Source organism: Cydia fagiglandana, chromosome 20 (assembly GCF_963556715.1).
Source record: "Cydia fagiglandana chromosome 20, ilCydFagi1.1, whole genome shotgun sequence".
NCBI lineage: Eukaryota > Metazoa > Arthropoda > Insecta > Lepidoptera > Tortricidae > Cydia > Cydia fagiglandana.
This window is the reverse complement of record NC_085951.1, coordinates 1,426,234-1,453,817: the sequence shown is the minus strand read 5'-3', so window position 1 is coordinate 1,453,817 and position 27,584 is coordinate 1,426,234.

The following is a 27,584-nucleotide window of genomic DNA, read 5'->3' as shown; positions in this document are numbered from 1 at the left end:
AGATGGCAGATAAAGCCCAACAGCGGTACCCCGCGGCTCAACTCGTATTCCTTGGGGACTTTAACGCCCACCACGAGGAGTGGCTGTTCCCGTACAAGAATACTTGCCACGCTGGGAGGGAAGCGCGCAAATTTGCTGTATCCCTAAACCTTACCCAGCTGGTAAATGTTGCGACGCGGATACCGGATGTTACTGACCATACACCCAATTGCCTTGACCTTCTGCTGACAACTGATCCAGACAGGCACTCGGTTTCGGTCTCAGCTCCGCTAGGATCGTCCGATCACTGTCTGGTGAAATCCGTGTCGATCCACTCTCCTCCTGATCTCTGCCCTAGGGGCTAGAGGTGTGCGCCGATGGCAAAATCATCGGCGGCGGCGTCCGATGATTTTTTGACCGGCGGCGGCGGCGTGATCGGCGTGAAATCGGCGTGGCATAATTTTTGATACTGCATGAGAACGTGGCTGCAGAAACTCTACATTAAAGCCTTCTGAGTATTTACTAGGCTATCCAAAACATATTATGTGTGTTTTCTTAATTATTGCCGAAAATTATATCCCATCATGTCACTTGGCAACCATTTATTACCAATACCAACCTAACGGTTACCAACGGCATGTTTAAATATTAAAACAAAGATATTTTAAAACGCTACATTTTAGGCAATATTTTTACTTACTTTGTAGGCGGAAAACAAATAAAACACAAGCAAAATTCTTTATAAGTTAAGTCTTAAATCTATAGATATTGACTTTTCCCAGCCGCTGTCGCCTCACCTAGGATTTGTTACGAAATTATGATGAACTACATACTTTATATGTGTCTGAACTGAAGTTTAACACAAATGTATGTTAGAATAAAGATGTCATCGTTTTCGAAAGTAAACGTCTGTGACAGGTTGATTCAGCCGGCCTAGCCAAGGGTACAATCGCTATCGCTTCGACAACGAAAAGTATTATGTCTCTCTATCACTCTTCCGTATTAGCGCGACAGTGACAGTTGCGTTTCGATCGCTACTAAGCGTAAGCGATTGGCATCTTGGCTACGCGGCCAGATTCGCTCAACAGAATGTATTTGAAGTGTCCTTGGTCAAGCAGATCTTAGTAGAAAAAGGTGGCAAATTTGAAAAATGTAGGCGCGAAGGGTTATCGTCCCATAGAAAATTTCGCGCCTTTTTCTACTGACAAGTTTTGCTTGACCATCTATACTTTGTTTTCTTTACTGCTAGCTTAGTGATGATACTTGGTGATTTAAGTTCCTAAAAGTACCTAGGATTAATTGTTTAGGTATAGCTTATTACGAAGCTTTAACCTGAATTTCATAATTTTGATTGAAACATATATTGTTAAGTAAAGGAAGCTGATAATCGCCATAAAATTACTAAGAATTGATCGTATGTAGGTAATTTTAAATGAAACTTTATATTATTTGGTAAATAAATCAAATCATAAATAATTCCTTATACGTGTCACCAGCATCACACGAGAAATCATAAAATCAGCAATTATAACCGTGGTGACAACTTGCTGGAGATTCTAAGAAGAAAATAGCATGTTTATGTCCTAGGATATGAACTTGCTATTTTCTTGACTTCACTGATTAAATTGACAATCACGAGACTATTGACGTAATACAAAATGCGCTCTACAAAAAAGCTGGGCGATAAAATATCAAATAATAACCTGAGATCCAGAAACTAGATCTAGTTTAAATTAACGCTAAATCGATATCACAGCTAACACCGCAACGACAAAAATGATGCTTTTTTGGTTCACTGGCAAATAATAAGCGTAAAAGCATAAGGATCTTTAAATTATACCTCTGACACTATCTATTCACTACGCAACATGGAATAAGACACGATAGGTATCAAAACTTCCCACGCCGATTATACGCCGGTCAAATTTATCGGCGGCGGCGGCGTGGAAAAATCATCGGCGGCGGCGGCGCGGCGGCGCGGCGCACATGTCTACTAGGGGCACGAGGAGAGTATGGCGATACGAGTCAGCGGACTGGGATGAGATGCGGCATTTCTTTGCGTCTTTCCCCTGGCAGCAGGTCTGTTTTTCTTCGGGTGACCCCTCGTCTTCTGCTGAGGCTGTTGCGGATGTGATTCGGCAGGGAATGGAATATTTCATTCCGTTCTCCGACCTATCGCTCGATCACAAGACCCGAGCATGGTACAATTCGGACTGTGCTCGAGCCGAGGCTCTTAAGCAGTCTGCATACCAGGCTTGGGTACTAGCCCGCGATACCAAAGCGGGAGCACAGAGGGTTCGCGCGAAGAAAAAAGCCTTTAACTCAGCTGCCAAGTCCTGCAAACGGGTGCTTCGAAAGGCTCGATTCGACCACGTCAGTCGAATAGGGGCCAAACTCGCCTCCTACCCTCCTGGTAGCAAGCGGTTCTGGTCCCTGTCGAAAGCGGTCGAATCCAACTTCTGCCGACCCACATTGCCACCTCTGCAGAAACCTGATGGGACACTGGCCCACTCCGCGACAGAGAAAGCTAACTTGTTTGCTTCTCTGTTTGCGAGCAATTCACGTCTAGATGCAGGCTCAAAACTTCCACCTACGCTACCTCATTGCAGTTCCTCTATGCAGAGAATTGCTATACATCAAAAAAAGGTACGCCGAGCTCTGCTGAATCTTGACGTGAATAAGGCCAATGGACCAGACGGTATACCTGCACGTGTACTAAAGCAGTGTGCGCCTGAGTTGTCTCCTGTACTGACACGCCTGTACCGCCTCTCTCTCCAAACAAGAACGGTGCCGAAATCCTGGAAGCTTGCAAACGTGCAGCCAGTACCCAAGAAGGGTAGTCGTGCTGATCCCTGCAATTACCGACCAATCGCCATTACCTCCATGCTCTGTAAAGTCATGGAAAGGGTACTTAACGGCAAACTGCTGGCATACCTCGAAGCAAATGATCTGCTCAGTGACCGTCAATATGGCTTTCCCCGAGGTCGGTCTACTGGGGATCTTTTAGCGTATGTCACGCACTGCTGCGGCGAGGCCATCGAGAGGAACGGTGAAGCGCTTGCTGTTTCACTGGACATCTCGAAGGCCTTTGACAGGGTTTGGCACGCAAGTCTCCTTAGCAAGCTTCCTGCTTACGGCATCCCTGCTGATTTTTGTAGCTGGCTATCTGATTTCTTGAGTGAACGGTCGATCAGAGTAGTTATTGATGGCTGCTCTTCGGACCTCATGGCCATTGACGCCGGTGTTCCTCAGGGGTCTGTTCTCTCCGCAACCCTTTTCCTGCTCCACATTAACGACATGCTGCAACCCAGCATTGTAGGTTATGCAGATGACAGTACGGTTGTTGAGAGATATTTGGCTAGTGCAAGGGACAGCAGGGAGGATATACGTTCACAGAGAGAGGCCATGGTTGAGCGAATGAACTTGACCCTTAGTCTCGTTTCCCAGTGGGGTGATGACAATCTGGTCACGTTCAATGCCTCCAAAACGCAGGCGTGTCTATTTTCCGCTAAACGGAGTCCATTCGACCTAACTCCTTCTTTCCGGGGTGCATCTGTACCTATTACCGACAGCCTGGAACTCCTCGGCATGGAGCTGAGTTCAGTCCTCGGCTTCGGCAGCTTCATTGAGTCTAAAGCACAAACTGCGGCCCGAAAGCTGGGCGTCCTAAATAAGGTGAAGCGATACTTCACACCTGGACAGCTTCTAACACTTTACAAAGCTCAAGTCCGGTCGTGTATGGAGTATTGCAGCCACCTGTGGGATGGCTCAGCTAAATACCAACTCGCCGCTTTGGACTCAGTGGAGCGCAGAGCCAGGAGGATGATTGGCGACAAGAAGCTAACGGCTAAGCTTCAGACTTTGGCCCATCGGCGGAAAGTCGCCAGCCTGTCGGTATTCTACAGGTTGCACTTCGGGGAGTGTGCCCAAGAGCTACACGAGCTCATTCCACCGTCCCCATTCTACCATCGGACTTTTAGACGCACGGCCGGTTTCCATCCTTACTTGGTAGATATTCCGCCAATTCGCACTAAGGTCGTTTCTCAAAAAGTTGGCACCGCCACCTGTAAATAGGTTTATGTTAGAACTTTTTTTTCGTTATGTACTATTTTTATATATAAAAAATTAATACATATTTAGAGAGACTTTTTACACAGAGGCCTAATACTTTGAAAAAAATTAAATAAATATTGATTACAAAAAAAAATATTGTAACTACGTTTATCCGTTAACCTGCCGTGTCCCAACGCGAGGTACTGATGTTCCGAGCTATGAAAACCACACAAAATATTAACTTAATTGAACGGCATTACCGTATTTTATTAACATATATCCTTAAGTTTTAAAGTATTACTATCGCATAACAATATTATACTTATATTTTAAGTTATTCGGCTTCAAAGTTTGTCCAAGGCAATTCTTAACAGTCACCTGGCGCGTCACATTCACGACGATTGTATAACCCCCACCGCACCTTTCCCGTCTCACTCCGCACGAGCTGAAGCCGTCACTCATCAGCTATCACCTGGTAGGACGAAGACGTGGTTATTGTGCTTCGCAAATAAAACACAAACGACAAAGTATCGGAAATTGGAGTTTGTAATGGGTAAGTACTCTTTATCCTGGAGTCGATATCTTGCTAATTATGTAACCTATCGCATTACTATCAAGATATGTAACGTAAACAATAGTTTAGTTTTATATGCCTAAGTATGGAGTTCATCAAGCTAATACATTTTGTGTATTCGCGATATAAATGCCATTTTCCCCATCACCTGCATATCGTCCACCTGGCTAAAACTGCCAGGTGGATGAGATTTTGCGGCAGGTTAATGTCACTGATACCACAACTAATACTCGTAACTATATAATTATATAGCGGTTATATCGCTTTTGTGTGTTAATTTAGGAATAAAAACTATCCTGTCTGTTAAAACTGCATATTATTGAAATTTTTGTACTTTTGTCTTAAGTCTCGTTAACCTGTCCAAAAAAGTCAGGTGAATGATGCAATGGCAGGTGAACGAAGCGTCCCTCACCTGCCATATGACAGGTGATCGATAAATATTTAAAATCCACGTTACATATACTCAAACTAGATTTGTGACGTCCCACGGGAAAAGGTACCTTATGAGGGTTTTTAGTTTTAGACATATATTAAAATGTTTTGTAAAAAGTATAAGTATATGCAGATTAGTCCCGTTCTTGTCAAAACCCAGTTCTTATGATGGGATCTATGAAGAATCGAGGGAACTCCTCAAATCTTAAAGGCATACATATAGTGATTTTTGTGTTTTTATTTACAAATCAAGCATATACATTCACAAAAGTGACATTGGATGAAGTGGAACTGCTGATGAAGATCAGAACGAAACTCTTCAACGACGCATAGTTCACGTTTGGCGATTTGTCCTCTTCGTTATGTTTGTTAAGCAAGATAAGTTTATAAGCTGCATTTTTGTCAATCTCGAGTTCTAATGATGGGATCCATGAGGAATCGAGGGAACTCCTCAAATCTTAAAGGCATACATATAGTGATTTTTGTGTTTTTATTTTCAAATCAAGCATATACATTCACAAAAGTGACATTGGATGAAGTGGAACTGCTGATGAAGATCAGAACGGAACTCTTCAACGATGCATAGTTCACGTTTGGCGATTTGTCCTCTTCGTTATGTTTGTTAAGCAAGATAAGTTTATAAGCTGCATTTTTGTCAATCTCGAGTTCTGATGATGGGATCCATGAGGAATCGAGGGAACTCCTCAAACCTTAAAGGCATGCGTATAGTGACTTTTGGATTTACATCAGAAAATCAAGCATTTTCATTAAAAACTGTCGCATTTGATGAAGTGGAACTGCTGATGATGATTAGAACAGAACTCTTCAACGATGCATAGTACACGTTTGGCGATTTAGATTTTGACTTGGATTGGGACTGGGGCTGGGACCCGGACCCAGACTCGGGCCCGGACTCGGACCCGGACTGTGACTCGGACCCGGACCTAGACTCAAACCCGGAGTCGGACCTGGACCTGGATCCCGGCTCTTATCTGAACCTGAACCCGGACCTAACCTGACCTGACCTTGCACCAAACCTGAGTTCCACTAGGTACTGCGAGGGTTCAACATCAGCTCTATCTTGGGTACTGCGCTCCCAAGTGCTCATCAAGACGTGTCGAATGACCAAAACAGCATGTGTCTATGTTGCATCAAACCTGAGTTCCAGTAGGTACTGCGAGGGTTCAGCATCAGCTCTATCTTGGGTACTGCTTTCCCAAGTGCTCATCAAGACGTGTCGAATGACCAAAACAGCGTGTGTCTATGTTGCACCAAAACTGAGTTCCACTAGGTACTGCGAGGGTTCAGCATCAGCTCTATCTTAGTAACCACTTTTCCAAGTGTTCATCAAGACGTGTTGGATGACCAAAACAGCGTGTGTCTATGTTGCACCAAACCTGAGTTCCACTAGGTACTGCGAGGGTTCAGCATCAGCTGTATCTTGGGTACTGCCCTCCCAAGTCCTCATCAAGACGTGTCGAATGACCAGAACAGCGTGTGTCTATGTTGCACCAAAACTGAGTTCCACTAGGTACTGCGAGGGCTCAGCATCAGCTCTATCTGGGGTACTGCTCTCTCAAGTGCTCATCAAGACGTGTTGGATGACCAAAACAGTGTGTGTCTATGTTGCACCAAACCTGAGTTCCACTAGGTGCTGCGAGGGTTCAGCATCAGCTCTATCTTGGGTACTGCTCTTCCAAGTGCTCATCAAGACGTGTTGGATGACCAAAACAGCATGTGTCTATGTTGCACCAAACCTGAGTTCCACTAGGTGCTGCGAGGGTTCAGCATCAGCTCTATCTTGGGTACTGCCCTCCAAAGTCCTCATCAAAACGTGTCGAATGACCAAAACAGCGTGTGTCTATGTTGCACCAAAACTGAGTTCCACTAGTTACTGCGAGGGTTCAGCATCAGCTCTATCTTGGGTACTGCTCTTCCAAGTGCTCATCAAGACGTGTTGGATGACCAAAACAGCGTGTGTCTATGTTGCACCAAACCTGAGTTCCACTAGGTGCTGCGAGGGTTCAGCATCAGCTCGATCTTGGGTACTGCCCTCCCAAGTCCTCATCAAAACGTGTCGAATGACCAAAACAGCGTGTGTCTATGTTGCACCAAACCTGAGTTCCACTAGGTACTGCGAGGGTTCAGCATCAGCTCTATCTTGGGTACTGCCCTCCCAAGTCCTCATGAAGACGTGTCGAATGACCAAAACAGCGTGTGTCTATGTTGCATCAAACCTGAGTTCCACTAGGTACTGCGATGGTCCAGCATCAGCTCTATCTTGAGTTCTGCTCTCCCAAGTGCTCACCAAGACGAGTTGGATGACCAAAACTGCATGTGCCTATGTTGCACCAAACCTGAGTTCCACTAGGTACTGCCAGGGTGAATAATAGACAGTAAGATTGAATGTTTACTTATTCACAGAAACTTGTTGTTAAATTGGGAATCGAATCGAAGGTGAGGTGGGTCAGAATCCAAAATTTTAATCATCGTGGTGGACAATAAGGTCCCTTTTTACAGAAGATGACACATTTTTCGATTATTTTTAGAAGGCATTGAAAATGATGTGGTGGACAGGTGGATGACACTCATTACAGGTGAACGATGACAAGAAACCAGGTTAACGGCAACGGACACAGGTTAATGACGCCTCTCGATAACCTGTCAATATTTTCATTGGAATTTGTACTTATTTCTCGATAACCTGCTTCTACTATCGATAACCTGGAGACAAAATATCTTTCACCTGTCCTTGATATCATTAACCTGAATTTCAAACGCCTATATCTCCTAAACTAATTGAAGGAATTGCTTCCCTTCCACATTTTCTAATAGTTAAAGTTGCCTTTTAACGATCCCAATAAAAAAAAATGCGAAAATGCAAAATTTTTGAAAAACGTTAACGTTAACCTGGCGGTGCCAACTTTTTGAGAAACGACCCTAAGCGCTTTGCTTCTACTTTCCTTATGCGCACTGCCAAGGAATGGAATTCCTTGCCGGCGTCTATATTTCCGTGCTCTTATAACCCGGCAACCTTCAAATCAAGAGTGAACAGGCACCTTCTGGGCGAGCTCGCTCCATCGTAGGCCACGTCTACGCCTCGGCTAGTCTGTGGCCATGAGTAAACCCATGCATAATAAAAAAAAAAAAACTTTTTTAGCGTTAGAAAGAACTTCAAAGAAGGTAAGCGATCTTGACATGTCTTTTAATAGAAAAACGCTTTTTAAAAATCAATAACTATTACTTATGAAAGTAGCACAATATAAATGATCGTATTAGATTCATAACTGTTACATATTTGCCGTAACTTATTTTTAAAATGTGTTTTTCAATTAAAAGACGCATCAAGATTGTTTACCTTATTTTTAATGCTAAAAAAACACAAACTATAACCGGGCCGGGACCGGGCTATCGCTATCGCGAATTTATTTTGTTACCTTAAGAAGAGTGGGAGCCCCACTAGTCTAACCGGGGAGCCGGCAGGCCTCGTCGGCGATGGCGGGATAATTTGGACTCCTTCTTGAGAGGCAGACCAGATATAGCACTAAACAGGGCTATAACCGCGAAAATCAAAGTTTGGAAATTGCGGGCATTTTTCTCTATCACTCTAATTACGCCTTCATTGGAGAAAAATAGAAAGATCCCCGCAATTTGCGAATTTCGGTTTTGGCGGTAGCCCCTCTGAGACGAGTGGAAGAAGAGAAGGGAGGCCTTTGCCCAGCAGTGAGACGCAGTGGGTATAGAATAATAATAAGCGGATGACCGCCTATCCATACAAACGTAGGTAGTGTTCATTTTCCTCTCTGGATGTATGGAAAAGCGGTCGTTCCCTTTCCTTTTAACCCTTTCGATCACAACCAATAAAGACCAAATATGACCGATCAAATACCTGTTAATACCTGTTTCAAAAGTAATTAAGGGTCCCCGCAGTAAATTAGCGGCGGCCTGTCAATGTGATGGATCGTAAGCACCAGGTAGATTTATTTGGTTACGTTTAATGGCCGATTGGAGATAAGGGCAAGGGGAGAATAGAAATACAGAGGTGACAGTTCTTAATAGTGATCAAATTTTAATAGCAGTTCATTCACAGCCACTTATCAATTGGTTTTTCTGAAACTGTTTATTTTGTTGATTTAATCTCCTCAGTATACCCTATACCTACTCTGTATCTTTTGGTATTTAAATAATAGTAAACAAAATCTACGCTCAAATGGCTCCTTAAGCCAGTTGAGGATAGATAAAAATATTACATGATCAAGGATAAAATAAGAAATGCTAATGCTAGGCTATGTTTGGAAGGATATTATTGTAGGTTGCCGGGTCGTTCAGTGACAGATCGAGGATTTCCTTAAAGGCCCATTCATCATCATCATCATCATATCAGCCAGAGGACGACCGCTGCTGGAGATAGGCCTCCCCCAAAGAGTGCCACAATAACCGGTCTTGCGCCACCCGCATACAGCGGGCTCCCGCAACCTTCACCAGGTCATCAGTCCACCTTGTCCCATTTTCCCATTTGGGGGTCTTATTTTTTTTCAGGGGATCTTGAAAATTAAAGATTCCAATCAAAGTAAGTAGGCCTTAAAAACAAGAATTACACACTACCACTCTAAAAGACTCTGTTTCGTTTACTGCCCAAAGAAAATTAATAAATGGCACTTCTGTGACGCTAAGACATTTTACTCTTTGTCACATATATGGGCAGGTGCATTCCTATCGCGCGATTATGTAAATACGATCGATTCAATCGATTCCGCGACGACCCGACAACCACCCGATTATCGTTACAAGTTTTATTGCTTAATACTCGCGTGTGGGATCGATTTATGGCTTTTTTATAGGATTTTATTTGACTGTTGAATGAAATTAACGATTTTAGATGTTGATGTTAGTGTAAACAAATAAAGCGGTGGTGGCCGAGTGGATATGACGTCCGACTTTCAATTCGGAGGTCGCGGGTTCAAATCCTGGCTCGTACCAATGAGTATTTCGGAACTTATGTACGAAATATTATTTGATATTTACCACTAGCTTTTCTGTGAAGGAAAACATCGTGACTATCGTAAGGGAACCTGCATACATCTGCGAAGAAATTCAAAGAAGTCCCTAATCCGCATTGGCTAACGTGGGGACTATAGGCCAAGCCCTCTCGCGCATGAGAGGAGGCCTCTGCCCAGCAGTGGTACGTATATAGGCTGAAATTATTAAACAAATAAATCTAGGGACAAATGAGAATATTTATGGGAGAAATGAGATCATTTTTCTGATTATAGCCTTATTCAAATAAAATTGGGTTACATTATAGTACTTGCTCATTATATTATGCCATAACTCATTTTTAAGAATAGAGTCTTGATAATCAAACGTGTCACAAACAATATTTTTTGAACTGTAGCTATATTAAAATAAAGTCCAAAATTAAATAAAAGCCAGTTTGAAGCCAGGCACGCGAATGTTACTAATAAATGGCTACAAGCAAGCAAAGCCGAAGGGCGGGCTAGTATCACCATTGTTAATTGCTCTGCCGGCGATAATTTATATTGAATGTTGGTATTAATCTAACTTGATCAGGCTCATTGATATTTGGTTTTGCTTTTATTTATAAAACCTGAGTGGCTGAACGTTATACTTCTTGGCTATGCATGTGAAGTGGCCGATTGTAAATCTAGGTATTCACTGATATAGCGATTTTTTTGGGACCAACTTTTAGTATTAGTTAATATTTGTAAATAACTAATACATGTGTACCTTTTCTGGCAGCGAAAATTGAAAATCAATGTTTCGTTATCTGTATCTCTATCAATCATGCGTATTCGAGCGATAGAGAGGCATAGCTGATGAAATTTCGTTTTGCGACTGTCGCGAGACCCTCAGGGAAAAATGGAGACAAAAAAAGAAAATTAAAGGGGAAAAAAAATATCCAAAAGAGACTTGCTCAACCAAAAACAATGAGGGTTTCCGCGATCGAGATTTTGACTAGATGGCAGCACCGTGACGAGAGGTCTGTTTGTCAGCTGCTGTCAAAATCCACCAATAAAAAAAAACGTGTTTAAACATGATTGGTGGATTATCTATGACAGCTAGACCTCTCGCCACGGTGCTGTCATCTAGTGAAAAAGTCAATCGCGGAAACCCTTATTGTATAAAAGTCAAGCGACGATATTGATATAGTCTCCCATTGGTCCGAATCCACGTTTTTCGTGTTGGAACTATAATGATCACCAGAGGGATCACATCCGATCTCCGCCGCACGTGTAACGTTACTTAAACTTTCAATACCTTAAATTCCCCCAAACGTCCACTTATCACACGGCGACATGAGCATTAATTTCGTCCGAAAACGGGTGTGAAGTTATTCGGAGAATCGTATCTGGGATCAGCGAATCAGGCACATGGACAGCTACCGTTGGATTCTTATCAAGATTGAGGGGGTTAAGTGAGAACTTTGCTGAAATATCTATTATATAGGAGCGTCAACGAATACTGAGATACTGCGGTCACATAGCCGCAGAGACCCTGACAACTGCAGACACTTGTGGTGATGGGAAAGGTGGACGGCAGACGGCCTAGAGGACCAAGTCCAACGAGATGGTGTGACCAAATATCTGCCCAGATGGACATCACACAAAGCAACTTTTTCCACAAAGCAACCGAAAGGGAGAAGTGGAGAGCTGCCATAGGAAAAATTAGCAAGCGGAGTCACGATCCTCAGCAGTGAGGGACCGACTTAGAATAAGAAGAGATAGGAGCGTCATTAGGTACCACCACGTGGACAGGCGTAGTGATGATCATATCGCCAAACTCGCATTAAAAATCCCGGAACTTAAGAGAGGCCCAAGCCGCCGTCCGCCAGGTCGGTGGTCAAACATAGAAAAAGACCTCAAACGATCACAGATGTCAAAAGAGACAACCCAAAACAGAGTACCTAGCTTGGCGCTGAAGAGTGAGGAGTCCCGAACCCAAATAAAGGGAAAAGGGAAAGAAGAATATAGGAGCGTCATCATCATCTTTGGCCTAGGGTCTAACTTAAAAACTTATCACAAAATAGCTATAGTTTTTACGAGAGCGACTCATTTAAGTAACTTTGCTGCTAAGTCTGCTAAGTCATTGGGATTCATCATCATCATCATCATCATCTCAGCCATAATACGTCCACTGCTGAACACAGGCCTCCCCCTTGATTGGGATTAGTCCGGTTTAAAGTTCAAGGAGTCAAGGAACTCGTTGATGCGAGCTGGGGTTTGAACCTGCGACCTTCCGTTTCCGTTTGTCCGATAAGCCACAAACACTTAAACATAATAGACCTGTTCTTAAACTGCGATGAAAAGAGATGGACAAACCACGTGATATGTGATGGTAACGACCTGGGAGTCCTACAAAACAATTTCAATTTACAAAACAATTTTGCATAATATTAAGATGCTGCAAGAGTCCTATATATATATCCTAAAAAAATTTTGTTTTGACAGAAAACGCACTGGTACCTTAAATTTAAAGTTTATCACGATGAAATGCCTAAAAATCGGGGTGAATCGGTATTCTGCGTGATAAAATCGGGCGAGAAAAAATCCTCGGCACTTATTTCTCCGATTTGTAATTCCCGCCTTTTTACGTGAAACTAATTTGACATAATGGTTACGAAATGGCCAATGAACTCTAAGTAAGAACTTTATATTTAACTAAAGAAGAAAACAAGAACAGAGGGATTTACAATGCTCTTATCTTAATACAAGAAATAAAAAATAAATCAGTTTTTTTATTAGTGAAAGAAGGAATTTGAAATTCTGAAGCTTAAATTTTGAACAATTACGACACACTTTGTGCCAATTGTTCGAGCTTAATATTATAATATTAGAAAAATAGTCAACAAAATATTTTAGATTAAATGCAATTCATATTACCTCTTCAAACCAGTAGGTGCTACTGACGGACCGCCTTCATAGCACCAACCTGCCATGATTTACCTTAATATATGTACTTAGTGATAAATCTTCACAAAAGTCCAACACGCCGCCTACCATTTGTCCTTGAATGAAGTTTGACTTAAAGCGCCTAATTACAAGTTTTACACACGATCGTTTCGCCAACAAAACATAATGAAACTTATTTAACCACACAACTAATGGTTTAAATTCCAAAAACAAGGTTAAAACTACATTGAAGCGCAACCTTTCCACGGCCATAACTCACAGCGTCGCTTAATATATCAGAAACGTATAAATTTATGCGCGTGCGTTCCCGCCTCGCAATCGGACAACATTTAGCTCTTTATCGACTGGTTGATATACGGCGCGGGGCCTGGCCAATCCCTCAACACGATATGCGTGATCGGAGCTGGATTCTGACCATCTTTGGAGGCAAGGTCCTTTCGAAGTTGAAAGGATACTCAAGTGCCTTTGTGAAATACAACAAGATGATCCGATGATCGGGTTAAGGTCGCAGGGAGCTGATAGATGAGAGCGACCCAAGATCGGTCTTTGTGGAGATCACTAGGGGAGGCCTATGTCCAGCAGTAGATATTTTTCGGCTGATATGATGATGATGTGAAATTTCGAAATCATTATGGAGATTTCAGTTTCCGTAATTCATGGTTTTTAAAAATGTTTTGCTTTTAAGAGTCAGAAGTGTAGATTAGCACCAATTCCTCAACCAGATAAAAAAATTATCGTGTTTTTTAGAGTTATCTGAAAACAATTAGGGAAGGATGAAGCACAGGGTCTTTGGAGTTTTTTCTTCACAAAAGTTGAAGGTGGTCAATATAATCGGGAAGTAGTTTTGCAAGGAAGTATTTATCGCAAATTGGACAACATTTAGCTTTTTATCGACTGGTTGTTTATACTTACGGCGCGAAACCTGTACGGTTACCATCAGTTTGTCACTGACATAAACGCCATCGAGAACATAATTTACTTTCTATACATCCCGTTTGCCATCCATATCATCCATACGCATCCATATGCGAGTGCGAGCGAGATGTATAGAAAGTAAATTACGTTCTCGACGGCGCTTATGTCAGTGACAGACTGATGGTAACCGTACTGGCCAATCCCTCAACACGATATGCGTGATCTTTTCGAGCTTTCTTTCAACCGACTTTGAAGGTGTTTAGTCAGGAAGTGAATTCTGCGTGGAATTATTGATTAACAACAATAATCTTTATATGATCAAAGGATTAACTACCTACGGGGCGAAGAGTGGGACATCCAAATCTCAAGAAATAACGAATATCGATTAATCTTCTTTTTACCTTGCGCATTGAAAAACACCTCAGTTTCACCATTGCTGTTGCCATTGTGCTGATTATCATTGACATCATCATAGACGTACGTATCAGCCGAAAAACACAGCTGATCTAAGTCGTTTTTAAAATATTTTCAAGATGAATGGTCACCAAGCAAGAATAATCAACCAAAGCCAACTAAATAATAGCACAAGTTCTCCAGAATACCGCCCCGTTTCTACGTAGGAGTGCAGAAATGTTAAAATTATTGCCCGCATATTGGTGGATCGTGTCGCACGCTTCGTTTGTCTGTCTGTCTGTCTGTATCGGCTATTAATCTTCCACTAGGACAAATACGTTATGGAGATTGTAGGAAGTGTGCTATCGGACAAAGACATGGTCACGGTGGTGGTGGTAGTTTATTGTACTTTTATAACTTGAACAGCAAATAATTTTTGAAACTTCTACAAAAATATGTCATTTTAATAAAATTTATTACTTATTATTCCCACTTCTCTTTTAATAAATGCGTAATCTCTGCTTATCTGTCTGTTACCTCTTCACGCTTAAATTAACTGCATAACAGATTTAGATGAATTTGGTATGGAGATATTTTGAGACCCGGGGAAGGACATACCATCGCCCATACTGTTAACTGACAGTTCGTAAACCTCATTACAAAAGGCATGAGGTCCACAGATGGACAGTAAAGAGTGTTGCTGTTTGTATTGCTGACGAAGTCACGGGGAGAAGTTGGTATTTTTTATAAACTGATTCTTATTGAATTTCTATACCTACCTAATCATTTTATTCAATTAACCACTACAGTCCATGAAAAGATTGTTAAATAATGACATTTAATTTACTGAAAACACTTAAAACTAATCAAGTATTTTCATTTTAACCCTCACAAAGTACGCAATAACTAAGATTTACTTAGCTTTCGTTGTCGATTCGTATTCAATATCTTTATAGGGCCCGGTCGACCATACGTCACTCCATAAAAACCAACAGGTCCAAAGGAAGTAAGGCCCGTACTATAAATCTACTACTATCGGACATATTTTAATCGCTCCTCTCGATTTTAACCCCATAAATAACAGATTTTTAAATTCCGAACAAAAAACAAAAACGTTTAATACGCCGTATCGGGAATAAATCACTCGCAAGTGGCATATTCTTCTTTGGTGGTATGGTATTCTTTGCAAAACCCACCCGAAAACAAACTCTATCCCTTTACTTTAAAACTCAAATTTGATTTATAATAAATCTACAAAACGTTCCTAACAACCTCAATAAAATTTTAACCTTATTCTTCACGAATAAAGTACATTTCACTTCATCAAGCTGTAGTGGTTTCTCATATAAATCAATGGCGATGGTTTCCTGATTTTTGATAGCGGGTATCGATGCGGAGGTGTACAGTGCCATCGTCCACACAATTGACTGATTTATCATGAACCTTATTTTAAAGGAATAAGGTATATATATGATCAGCTGGGTTGCTGTTTCGTCCGTCACGGTCTGTTGTACCGAATTAGTGGAACGAAAATGCGTTTTGTAACGTAACAAGGAGTTATGGAATTCGAATGTGTTTTAAAAAGCTTTTGTTTGGTGTTGTTTACTAATTTTTATAGGTCTTATAAACATCACGTGACATCCAAACATGACGACCGGTCTGGCCTAGTGGGTAGTGACCCTGCCTATGAAGCCGATGGTCCCGGGTTCGAATCCTGGTAAGGGCATTTATTTGTATGATGATACAGATATTTGTTCCTGAGTCATGGTTGTTTTCTATGTATTTAAGTATTTATATATTACATATATCGTTGTCTGAGTACCCACAACACAAGCGTTCTTGAGCTTACCGTGGGGCTTAGTCAATTTGTGTAAAAATGTCCTATAATATTTATTTATTATTAATATTTATTATCACGTGTTAACTTAACTTGAGACCCGGGGGTGTTTATGTTTTTGAATTTGGAACCCATATTTACAAAACAAAAGTTCAAACAAAATAGATTGTGAATATGGAATATGTATGTACAAAACTATGACGGGTCTTACAAAAAACCACTTTCTACGTAACTGTCACATTTTTGACCTAACATGCAACTACCTATAGTACTTATTCAGTTCGATGAAATTTAAATCATATTAAATTAGAACAGAGTCGCATTTATTTTGTTTCGTTAAATTTTCAAACAAAACCAAAATCAACTCTATTCCCTGCACTAAAGGTTCAAATTTCAATGGCCAATTCTGGTTTTTTCATTTGTATGGCTGGGCCAGGAGGCTATTAGCATGGCCCGCTCGCGGAATTGGTAGCGCGTTGGACTGACAATCCATGATGTGGGTTCGAATCCCACGTTGACCAGAGTTGATTACATTTAGTACATATGTAAAGGTACATATGTAATTTATAGATAGTAATGTGGGTGTGGTACATCCCACGATAAAAAAGAGAAAATTAATTTATTTGTCTATTAAAATATTGTATTGATGACATAACTTCCAGAAGTCCCAGAACTGAGTTACCAAGCTTGCTCGACCTAGGAGAAGGTTTCCGTCATTTCGGTGTAATGTATATGTATAATGTATGATGTTTTTGATAAATTCGTCGTGACGTATCAGGTGCCCAAGCATCTAACCTCTCACTGATTTAAAGAAAAGAAAAAAAAGAGAGAAAAGAAAAAAAGAAAAGAAAAGAAAAGAGAAAAAGAGAGAAGAGACACAGAGAGAGCGAGGTAAATCTGAAAACTTAAATACGCGATTAAGTCCCGTTGCGCAATTTTAATTATCATCTTTCCTCTCTCATCAAGCATCATAACAAACATCATAGAAGGAAAAGTTGAAGCAAACAGGAAGAAGGGAAGACCAAGGAGAGCCCGGTCGTGTATGGAGTATTGCAGTCACCTGTGGGATGGCTCAGCTAAATACCAACTCGCCGCTTTGGACTCAGTGGAGCGCAGAGCCAGGACGATGATTGGCGACAAGAAGCTAACGGCTAAGCTTCAGTCTTTGGCCTATCGGCGGAAAGTCGCCAGCCTGTCGGTATTCTACAGGTTGCACTTCGGGGAGTGTGCCCAAGAGCTACACGAGCTTATTCCACCGTCCCCATTCTACCATCGGACTTTTAGACGCACGGCCGGTTTCCATCCTTACTTGGTAGATATTCCACCAATTCGCACGAAGCGCTTTGCTTCTACTTTCCTTATGCGCACTGCCAAGGAATGGAATTCCTTTGCCGGCGTCTATATTTCCGTGTTCTTATAACCCGGCAACCTTCAAATCAAGAGTGAACAGGCACCTTCTGGGCGAGCTCGCTCCATCGTAGGCCACGTCTACGCCTCGGCTAGTCTGTGGCCATGAGTAAGCCCACTCATAATAAAAAAAAAAGCGTATATGGATCAAATAAAGGAAAAAATCAACGTCGTGCCCTATCAGGCTGTCAAAGAGAAGGTAGAGGATCGCCAAACATGGAAATTGCTCCACCGATAAGAGTCATACTCTTAAATATGATGATGATATATTATGTATATTATCTAAGAAAATGGTTACTTAGTATAAAATTAAGTACATATATTTCCGTGCTCTTATAACCCGGCAACCTTCAAATCAAGAGTGAACAGGCACCTTCTGGGCGAGCTCGCTCCATCGTAGGCCACGTCTACGCCTCGGCTAGTCTGTGGCCATGAGTAAGCCCATTCATAATAAAAAAAAAAGTACTTGTAATTGTTATAAAACCGTACAACCCAAGTGTAAACATCTCGCAATCTAAGTACAGTCAGCAGCAGAAGTGACTAAGCGGGCGAGTTGTTCAAAATTCGCGCAAAAGCAATAAAGTCGCGTCAATATCATTTTGAACACCTGGCCCGCTTAGCCACTTCTGCTGCTGACTGTACTTTCTCCATTAACAGGAAACAGCTATTGTATCGTTTAAATATAGAATACAACTGTCAACTCCCGCGCAACTACAAAGCAAACAAGTGTCGCCACTGTCCCGTGACAGAAGACCGTAAGCGCCGTGACATTTGTACTGAATTGTGACCTTTTATAGACGAGGGCAATGCAGGCCTGATTAAGCACATTCGGTCAGTCGATGCCTTAATTAGAACTGTAGAGATGGGATTTATCGATATCGATATCTATAGTTGTTTTAAACAGTGTTATATAGTAACCTCAATCAAAATCGTGGTCAGATTTAAGAGACCGTCCAATATTTTATAACCACTGTCTAAGTATTAAGTAAAATATGTTACGCTACGTCTTACGTAGGCGAACAACGCGCGAACGCGGCGCGGCGCGGCGCGGCGAAATCAATCCTTTGATGCCCATAGAAGTGTCCTACGTAAGCGATCTCGTTGCGAACGCGGTGCGGCGCGATTTGCACGCGAATGTCAGGCGGCGCGGCGCGGCGCGGCGCGGCGGCGGCCGCTTTCGCCGCGCCGCGCCGCGTTCGCGCGTTGTTCGCCTACGTAAGACGTAGCGTTATAGGTAAGGTACCTAATAATATATTGTTTTAAAACAATGTCTGAATTTAAAAAACCATCTTCAAATTTTGACAACCATTTTGGTAGGAAGACAAGGGTCAAAGTCCTCCTTAGTTGTATAGTTTTTTCCTTATAGCAATACTACTTAGCTGTAGCTCGCGACTTCGTCTGCGTACAATGATGATGATGATGATTGATAAAAACTACCCTTTGTCTAGAAAGGTCTAGGGGCCCAAACTATCTCAATATCAATTTTTGTTCAAATCGGTTCAGCGGTTTAAGCGTGAAGAGGCAACAGACAGACACACTTTGGTTACGTAATGTGCTTATTATAGCACATGGTGTCGTAATGTAGCACCAGATGTACTGTAAAACATTTAAAAAGAACCTTACATGTCCCGCTATCGCAAATATCAAATCGACTTATTCTCTACTTGAGCATGGCGTTTATATCTGCAGTACTCGATAATATCCTCATCTTTATCGACTCGATATTTACCCGTTCTGTCACATCACTAAAGCTTTAATGGCTGTAACACCAGAGTCATTGAATATGGTCGTAATGATAATTATTTTTAATTAATATCAAGCATTAGCTGCTACGAGTCGATGTCCCTTCGACAATTTAAATTGATCGTCCTCTTTATTGGTTGTACTTTTAATTGGACTTCATTGTGATTATGGCTGATTGTCTTTGTCACCCATTAGGCAATATAATGCATTTAAGTATATGATATACAGGGATTACAGGGTGGCCATAAAATAAGTGCAGTCCCGTTGCCAGGAAGGTTTTGGGATTATACTGAGCAACCTTTATCGCGTAAAAAAATTTGCCTGTTTCATACAATTTGGCTGGTCCATTTTCTATGGGAGGGTACATTTTTTTTCGAGATTTCGGGGTTGATCCCATACTAAAAATGTTACCACATTAGCTACACACGTAACAAAAACACTATAGATTCAAAGTATAACATAAATGGAGAGCAGTTGCAAAAAGTAAATACCATACGTGATTTGGGTGTTATAATGGATAGTAAACTAACCTTCAACGCTCACTATGATAGTATCATAATGAAATCGTCTCGAATGTTAGGATTTTTGATAAGAAACTCTATACATTTTAAGCACGTTCGTACCAGAAAGATACTTTATTTTGCCCTGGTGAGAAGCGTTCTAGAGTACTGCTCACAGATATGGTCACCCATCTACGAAGTCCATAAGAACCGCATAGAAAAAATACAAAGACGCTTTTTGACTCATTTAGGGTTTGTATCGCGTAATGGACATAAACTACGGTCGTACCAACAGCGTCTTAAGTTCTTCAATGTTTCAACGCTAAATAGTAGGAGAAAAATGCTTGATCTAACGTTTTTTTACAAACTAATAAACCATAAAGGAGTGGATTGTCCAGAACTGCTTGCAAAGGTTAACCTTGCCGTTCCTTCGAGATTGCCGCGCCCTGGTGTTTACAAGCTGTTCAAAGATAGGTTGAGAAAATCAAACTTGGGGCGCAACTCGCCACTATCTAGGTTTTATCAAACTTACAACCATCTCCCGAACTCCTTGGAAGTTGATATACTTGGTAACAGCCTCATAGATTTTAAAAGAAAAGTGCTGAAGTATTTCAGCTCCCTGGACTCCGGGAGACGGTAATGTGCATGTTGTGTTATACTGCAACATTTAAATTTAATAAATTTACACTGTATTTCCATCTTCCTGCATGTTTTCCTCTTAATTTTGTCTCTGTTCTCAAAATAATGTCAATGTTATTGTTAATGATGTCCTATTTCGTCGCTTTTCTGTCGCAAAGTGCGAATGTATTCCAATTAATTCATTCATTCATTTATACATAATTCTCTCCTATTTAAAAAAAAAAAAATATTTGTTAAATTTTATTTATTAATAGCTTAAGTCTAAATGTCCTATGTACCTATATTGTATGTCCTAAGATACTGGTGCAAGCTGTGGTTACCTATAATTGGACAAACGACTACCTTTAATGTTATGTAAGCTACTGATTCTTTTTTCTTGATGTATTGTCTGTTGGTGATCCTAAATAAATAAAATAAAAAATAAAAATAAAAATTGTTGCCGACTGAGTGGCTGGCGCTACCGACTGAATGGCTGCCGCTATAATGTCAAAAATCTGGGCAGCAAAAATGGGTTTGACATTTGCGGCAGCAAATATAGTGTCGCGGCGCATTACTGCAGCAGTAATGCTGGGTTACCTATTATAATCTGAATTCGAACAGTAAGTACCTTTACTCAAACATCATCAATCTTAATCAAACATCACTTCAGTAACAAACGTCCAAAATGAAAACACCAACAAAACCATCAAGAAAAGAGCGTACTTACTTCCTCCATCTTAAAGACCGGCAGTGCTCTTGCATCCTCTCTGGTTTTGCAATTGTCCATGGACAATGGTACTTGTTACCATCAGGCGATAAGTCTGCTTGTTTGCCACTTATCTTAAAATAAACTTCGCCCATTAGCTAATACCAAAGATAGGTATCGCAATCCCAATCCCATCAAAAACTACCAATATCAGAAATGGCGTCAAAGCGGCGTATAAAGGAATTCGCCAGGCGTGCCATCTGCAGAGGAATTTTAGTGCACATCACTATTAAATGTAAAATATTATATCGGAAGTGCACTAGTGATGGGGCGACAGCTATCGATAGTTTCCAATTTCTTTTTTTTTTACTTTCGGCTTTTTAGCCTAATAGTCGGTCACTACCGGTCACTTCCTCGTCACTACTCTGCCTATGAAGCAGGAGGTCTCGTGTTCAAATCCTTGTAAGGGTATTTATTTGTTTGTTGTTTTTGCTATGTATTTAAGTATACATTGTCGTGTACATAGTACTCAAAATACAAGCTTATTGTAAGGCTAGGTTAATTTTTGGGATATATTTGTATTTATTTACTTAAGGCAAATAACTAGTGTCCGTCTAACTCTTTATCGAATTTGGCAGAGCAAATTGGGGGAGTATCATTAACATGTAATTTTTATAAAAACATCACATTCATGATAGTGGCGCTTTCACACTTTGTCACTGCGGAGTTAGCTTGGTCCGGCTTTAGTAACTATTACTACAACTATTTATTTTATATGATAATGACAAAAAATGTACGAATGTCACCATAAATGTCAAACATTTATGATCTTTTATGGCACTTAGAGAAAATTGTCAAGTCAAAGTCGGTACAAACATAGGTACCTACTTAGTTTAGACGAATTACAATGACATTTTTTGATGGCAATTCCAAAACTGACACGTTAAAGTCGGGTACTTAGTTTAGACGGTCTCTACTACAAAACTTTTTCAGCGCATTCTTATTTCGATAGGCATATCGATAACGATAAGTTTATCGATAACGATAAGTTTATCGACAGTAGTGCAGCGTGTGAGATCGAGTGCGACGTATATCGGGCGGCACTATCGGGGCTCACCGAGAGCAAAGTAAATAATAAAGTGAAAAAAATATATGACGGTGGAAATAATTTTTTAAGGTTAATTATATTTAAAAACAACCTTAGGAAGCGTGTGACATTTGCTTTATTGTTAATAAGGCTGACGAGCCTCAAATAATTTTAATAGATATTTTCATACATACATACATATAATCACGCCTATTTCCCGGAGGGGTAGGCAGAGACCACGGATTTCCTCTTGCTACGATCCTGATCTACCTCTTTCGCATCCTTCACTTTCATAACATTCCTCATACAGTTCATACACGCTCGCCGGTTTAGGGTGCTCTTGACCTGGCCCCAATTTCACATCGGTGACAGGTGCAACGAATTGTAAAATCACTGTTGCTGACGTCACAGGCATCCATGGGCTACGATTACCACTTACCATCGGGCGGGCCGTATTCCTGTTTGCCACCATCATTGTATTATTTAAAAAAACTTTATGATATCGGAATAAAACAGATATTTCTCCTGCGAAGTTTCTGACAATTGTCAAAGATTTAGAAGAATTGTAGTGTAATTCTTGACAGGTAATGAGTTATATGTCGGAATTTCGTGACAATTGTAGTGTTTCTTGTGACAATTGTCATAAACTTAGCAAGAGAAATATCTGTTTTATTCCGATATCATAAAGTTTTTTTTAATAATACAATGATGGTGGCAAACAGGAATACGGCCCGCCCGATGGTAAGTGGTAACCGTAGCCCATGGATGCCTGTGACGTCAGCAACAGTGATTTTACAATTCGTCGCACCTGTCACGTTGGTGAAACAGGGGCCTGGCCTTTCTTCAGGATTTCCCCAATCTGATCAGAGAAAGTCCGCCGAGGTCTACCCCTTACAACTCCCGCTTCTACTTCTTCCTTATCACAGAATAAATAATAGTACTAGGACTACTAGGTACAGAAGACTCACTCTCTAACAAAACGCGTCTGTTACGATCAGGACAGATATGGCCACTAGGTGGTAACAGCGCCATGCGCGGCTTATGGCTAGCCATCAAAATTGGCGTGGAACGGATGTACTTTTAGCTACCTGTAGCAAAGCGACGAAATCGCAGAGTGAGCCACTCCTGCCCCATATACACTATCTTTATTAGCCTTCTTTCATCCAGGGACATTTAAAACTAGTAATAATAAGTTTTTGGAAAAATTTCTTTTTGGTACAAGCTTTTATCGCTGACTGTACTTTTCTTTCCACAGGCAACTAATGCTAATCAAGAAAATTCTAAAAACCCCAAACACAATTAGGTTTTGTTGTTTTATCACATAGTTCCTATGGCCACCTCCGGTCTCCATCATCAGATCAGCTCGACGACACCATAATATTGCATTGTCACCCGACTTACGTATGTATGCAAAATTTCAGCTCAATTGGAAACCGGAAAGTGGATCAAATTTAACTTGCAAGATTTGATTATACACAGACAGACAACGGTCAGGTGAAACTAAATAAAAGCTTGTAAAAATAATGATATGCAACAATTGCGCCTAGTGTGCCGAGGCGCGGTTGCCGGTCGGCGAATAGTGAATATCTAGTGCTGTGATACTCGATCCACCACCAGCGCTACAAGAGGAGAAGACAGCAAGTGAAATTGAAGTTGCAGTCTGCTGGTCGGTCGGTCGGTGGTAGTTGTCGGTCGACCTAGGTATCGATGGGCAGATGTGGTGGACGTTGACGGGCATTTTCACTTAGTGCACCTTTAACGGCCGGTTAGCAATCGTTACAAAACTGACGGTCAATGTCAAATGCCATACAGTTTGTCAGGAATGTAACGGTTAGACGTTACTGCAACACGACTTAAGTCGCGCTTTAAAGTGCAAGCTAAAATGAAAATGCGCTGATCTGCGCGAGCTCGGGGTTGAAAATTGGCGAGAAACGGCACAGGACCGGGATCAGTGGCGAGCAGTCATGTTGGAGGCCAAGACACACTTTGGGTCGCTGCGCCAGAGGAGTAAGCGAATAAGTCTGCTAGACATATCACCAACGCTCAGCGTCACATATCGCGCTTCGTCGTCGCGGCCGTGTCAGAAGAAAACCTAAGCTCAATACATTGTTCTTTATATGTCAATATCAATTAGTACCTAGATCGTTGTACTTAATTGATTGTGATCTTCAGCCCTCGTGGGGTTAGAAGAAGCTTCTTACGTTTTGATTTAGAGTATAGCCAGTATCAAATTAGATAGAAAATGAATTTAACATATGACTGAATATAGTTAATTTTACAAGTCAAAATACAATACAAATTTTACTGACCATTGGGTCAAAGTCAAGTCAAATGGCTTCAAAACGTCCACATATAGGTACAAATACATAGTCCAGTTGGAGTTTAGTTATTGTGGAATGATCACGCCGAATATATCCCTATTGAAACCAAATTGTAACATTGTATGAATGTTTAAACATTAGGGCATGATGTCACGATTTAGGGTACGACTGATGATGATGATGATGATGATTAGAAATTGAATAATAAGTAAATGATAAATAACGAAGTACAAAAAAACTCAACATCGTCCTTCTACACAACGACCGCGTAGCGACGTAGGAAAAATATTTTTCCATTTTAAATAAGTAGGTACACGGAAAAGCGTATATATTCACGTTATCTAGTTGGTTAAATATTAGTACCTACTGGATACGGATTGCGAACTTTTTTTATTAATAACGGGCAATGAGCTCGCTTCATTCAGTTTTTAATGGATAGGATCCTATGGGTTGAGTTTTTAAAAGTTGGCGCTGTGATTTGTTATGCGTTCCAAATTGAAATTTGTATTTTGCAGTTTTTACGGCCCGATTCGAATTTTAAGATACGTCAGTTAATAGATCTGGAAACGATATGGATAGGTAGATTAGGCAGTGTCAAATGTGACGTTTCTTCAAACAAAAACGCCAGCACTTTTGAGACCGTTACATGTAATCCATCGGGCAGAAAGTCTAAATTGGGGCAGTGATTCCGTCAGTTTATAACTAAATTGTCCTAGGTATAGATATAGTCGCACCAATAAAAGTCTGCAGTGTCTATGTCTAACTCTATGCACGTGGTTCAATATATGTAGCTTGCATCGATACTGCAATTAACACACCTACCCTACGTCACCAACCTCTCACATAGCCCAATAGATATATAAACGTAAACGCAACGCGAAAAAATGGCAAACTACGGCACGTACTACGTATCCGATAGCCAATGGCGTATCGAAACCTTTGCCTTTTACCACCCACCGTAACCCGACCTCCCACTCCCCTCTGATCTCGTAAAAAACGCACCACAAAAGAACCTAACCGAACACTATCAGAGCTCAAGATATAATAGCCAGTTAAACCGGCTTACTAAGAGCTCCCGCGCCCCCTCGATTAGATACAATACGCATTACCCAAGAGGGAATAACACCGTATTGACCGGTCTTCTCAAACTGGCTGGTTAGTATTGAGAAGGAACGGAGGGCTCTGATTGGTTGATCGGTTCTGCGCCATTGGGTTCGACGTTCGAATTTAGAACGCCTCTTATCGATAGGTATTTTATTGAAGCGATTGACGTGTGCCGTTAAAATTGAATGAGCGTACGAACGTTGAACGGTGGAGGTACGTAGGACATTTTAGAAATTTTGAGGTTGTTTAATAGGTATTGATACTATTGGTACGTGAATATTGATTGGACGGGTATGGGCGTTCGCTAATGGAGAAACTCCGTCGAGAAAATAAGATTTGATATTATAAAACAGACATAAATTAAATACAACGTTCACTCATTAGTCTTAACACGTTTTTGAATCTTATTAGTTAAGTATTCCAATAATATTATTGACACAATAAATCAAATTTCCTACTTCCAAGGTACCTTTTGTACCTATTCGAATATCAGCCCAAAAGGTGGTTATTACAAAAAGTGACATCTCTGATCATAATTTTTGTCTTGGGTAGGTAGGAACCTAGCCTATACATTTTAACACGGCAATTTACGAACAGACAAAGGTATACCTATACATTTCTACTTTGTAAATTCCACATCTTTCAACCGCCATATTTTAATTCAGTTACACTAAAAGCCTTAAATTTCAACCTAACGTAAACTTTTCCATTGTGAGATTTTTCAATACCCCCCACTAACGGCAAGTTATTCCCACCTTGTTTTAAATAAAATCAAAGCCCGTACTTTATGCGCTGTAAAGCCGTGGAAATATATGTACAGACTGGTCCATAAATATGTATACACTTTCGAACCTTATTACCGAGGAATAGAGTAAAGAATTGTATGGCCTCATGCTGTTGGTGGCTAAAGTAACCAACTTTAGGTGTGCATAGTTCTGCAGTTTACTTCCTTCTGGGCGGTTTGATTTTATAATAGTATTGAAGTCCAGAGAGTTTTTCCGTTCAATTCTCATCCACTCAAAATTTAACTGGAAGAGATCCCTTAGAGGGATAAGTTCGCTTTTGTACTGCCTATCTTGTACCATATTTTATACAATAAAGAGCTACCTACATACTTAGGCACGAGGTACATACTTACGCTCATGATGGAATTCCTTGCCGGCGTCTATATTTCCGTGTTCTTATAACCCGGCAACCTTCAAATCAAGAGTGAACAGGCACCTTCTGGGCGAGCTCGCTCCATCGTAGGCCACGTCTACGCCTCGGCTAGTCTGTGGCCATGAGTAAGCCCATTCATAATAAAATAAAATAAAAAATCTTTCGGAAATTTCAGCTTGCAAATATCTACAGGCCTACAGTTTGCAGTGAAATAACCAAAGAAGAGAATTCCTTAAAAATGTAATTTTCCGAAGTTGCGAGGAACAGCAAAGGTTAACCTATGTTATTCTATGATCTTTTATACAGGGTGTTACTGACCATCGGGCTTTAAATCCAGGGCTCGATTCTACTCGCTAAACTGAGCTACTTTTATTATGGCACCAACCCCGAAATCCCGAAAAATTTTTTACATTTTCATACATTTTGGCTGATCAGATGTTGACGTTTTCTATGGGAAAGCCAAAAAAAATTCCCCGATTTTAGGGTTGGTCCCTCAGTAAAAGTAGCTCAGTTTAGCGAGTAAAATCAAGCCCTGGAATTAAAGCCCCATGGTCAGACACATACTGTATTATGTTATTACTGTAAGTAAGGTAACGGCGGCTATTAACGCGGGTATCAAAATCGACGTCTAACACCGCGGTGTTTACAAATACGCATTTTGCAAGCAAACAGATTTATTCCCTAAGAAATAAAGCATACACAAAACAAGCTCATTCATTGGTCTATCGTGCCCATTAGTGTGCATTTGTGTGAGGGTAACAAAAAACTCGCGATTCGTCAGTTTGTGCGACGGCGGCGCAAGAGCCGGTTATTCCGTACAGACGCG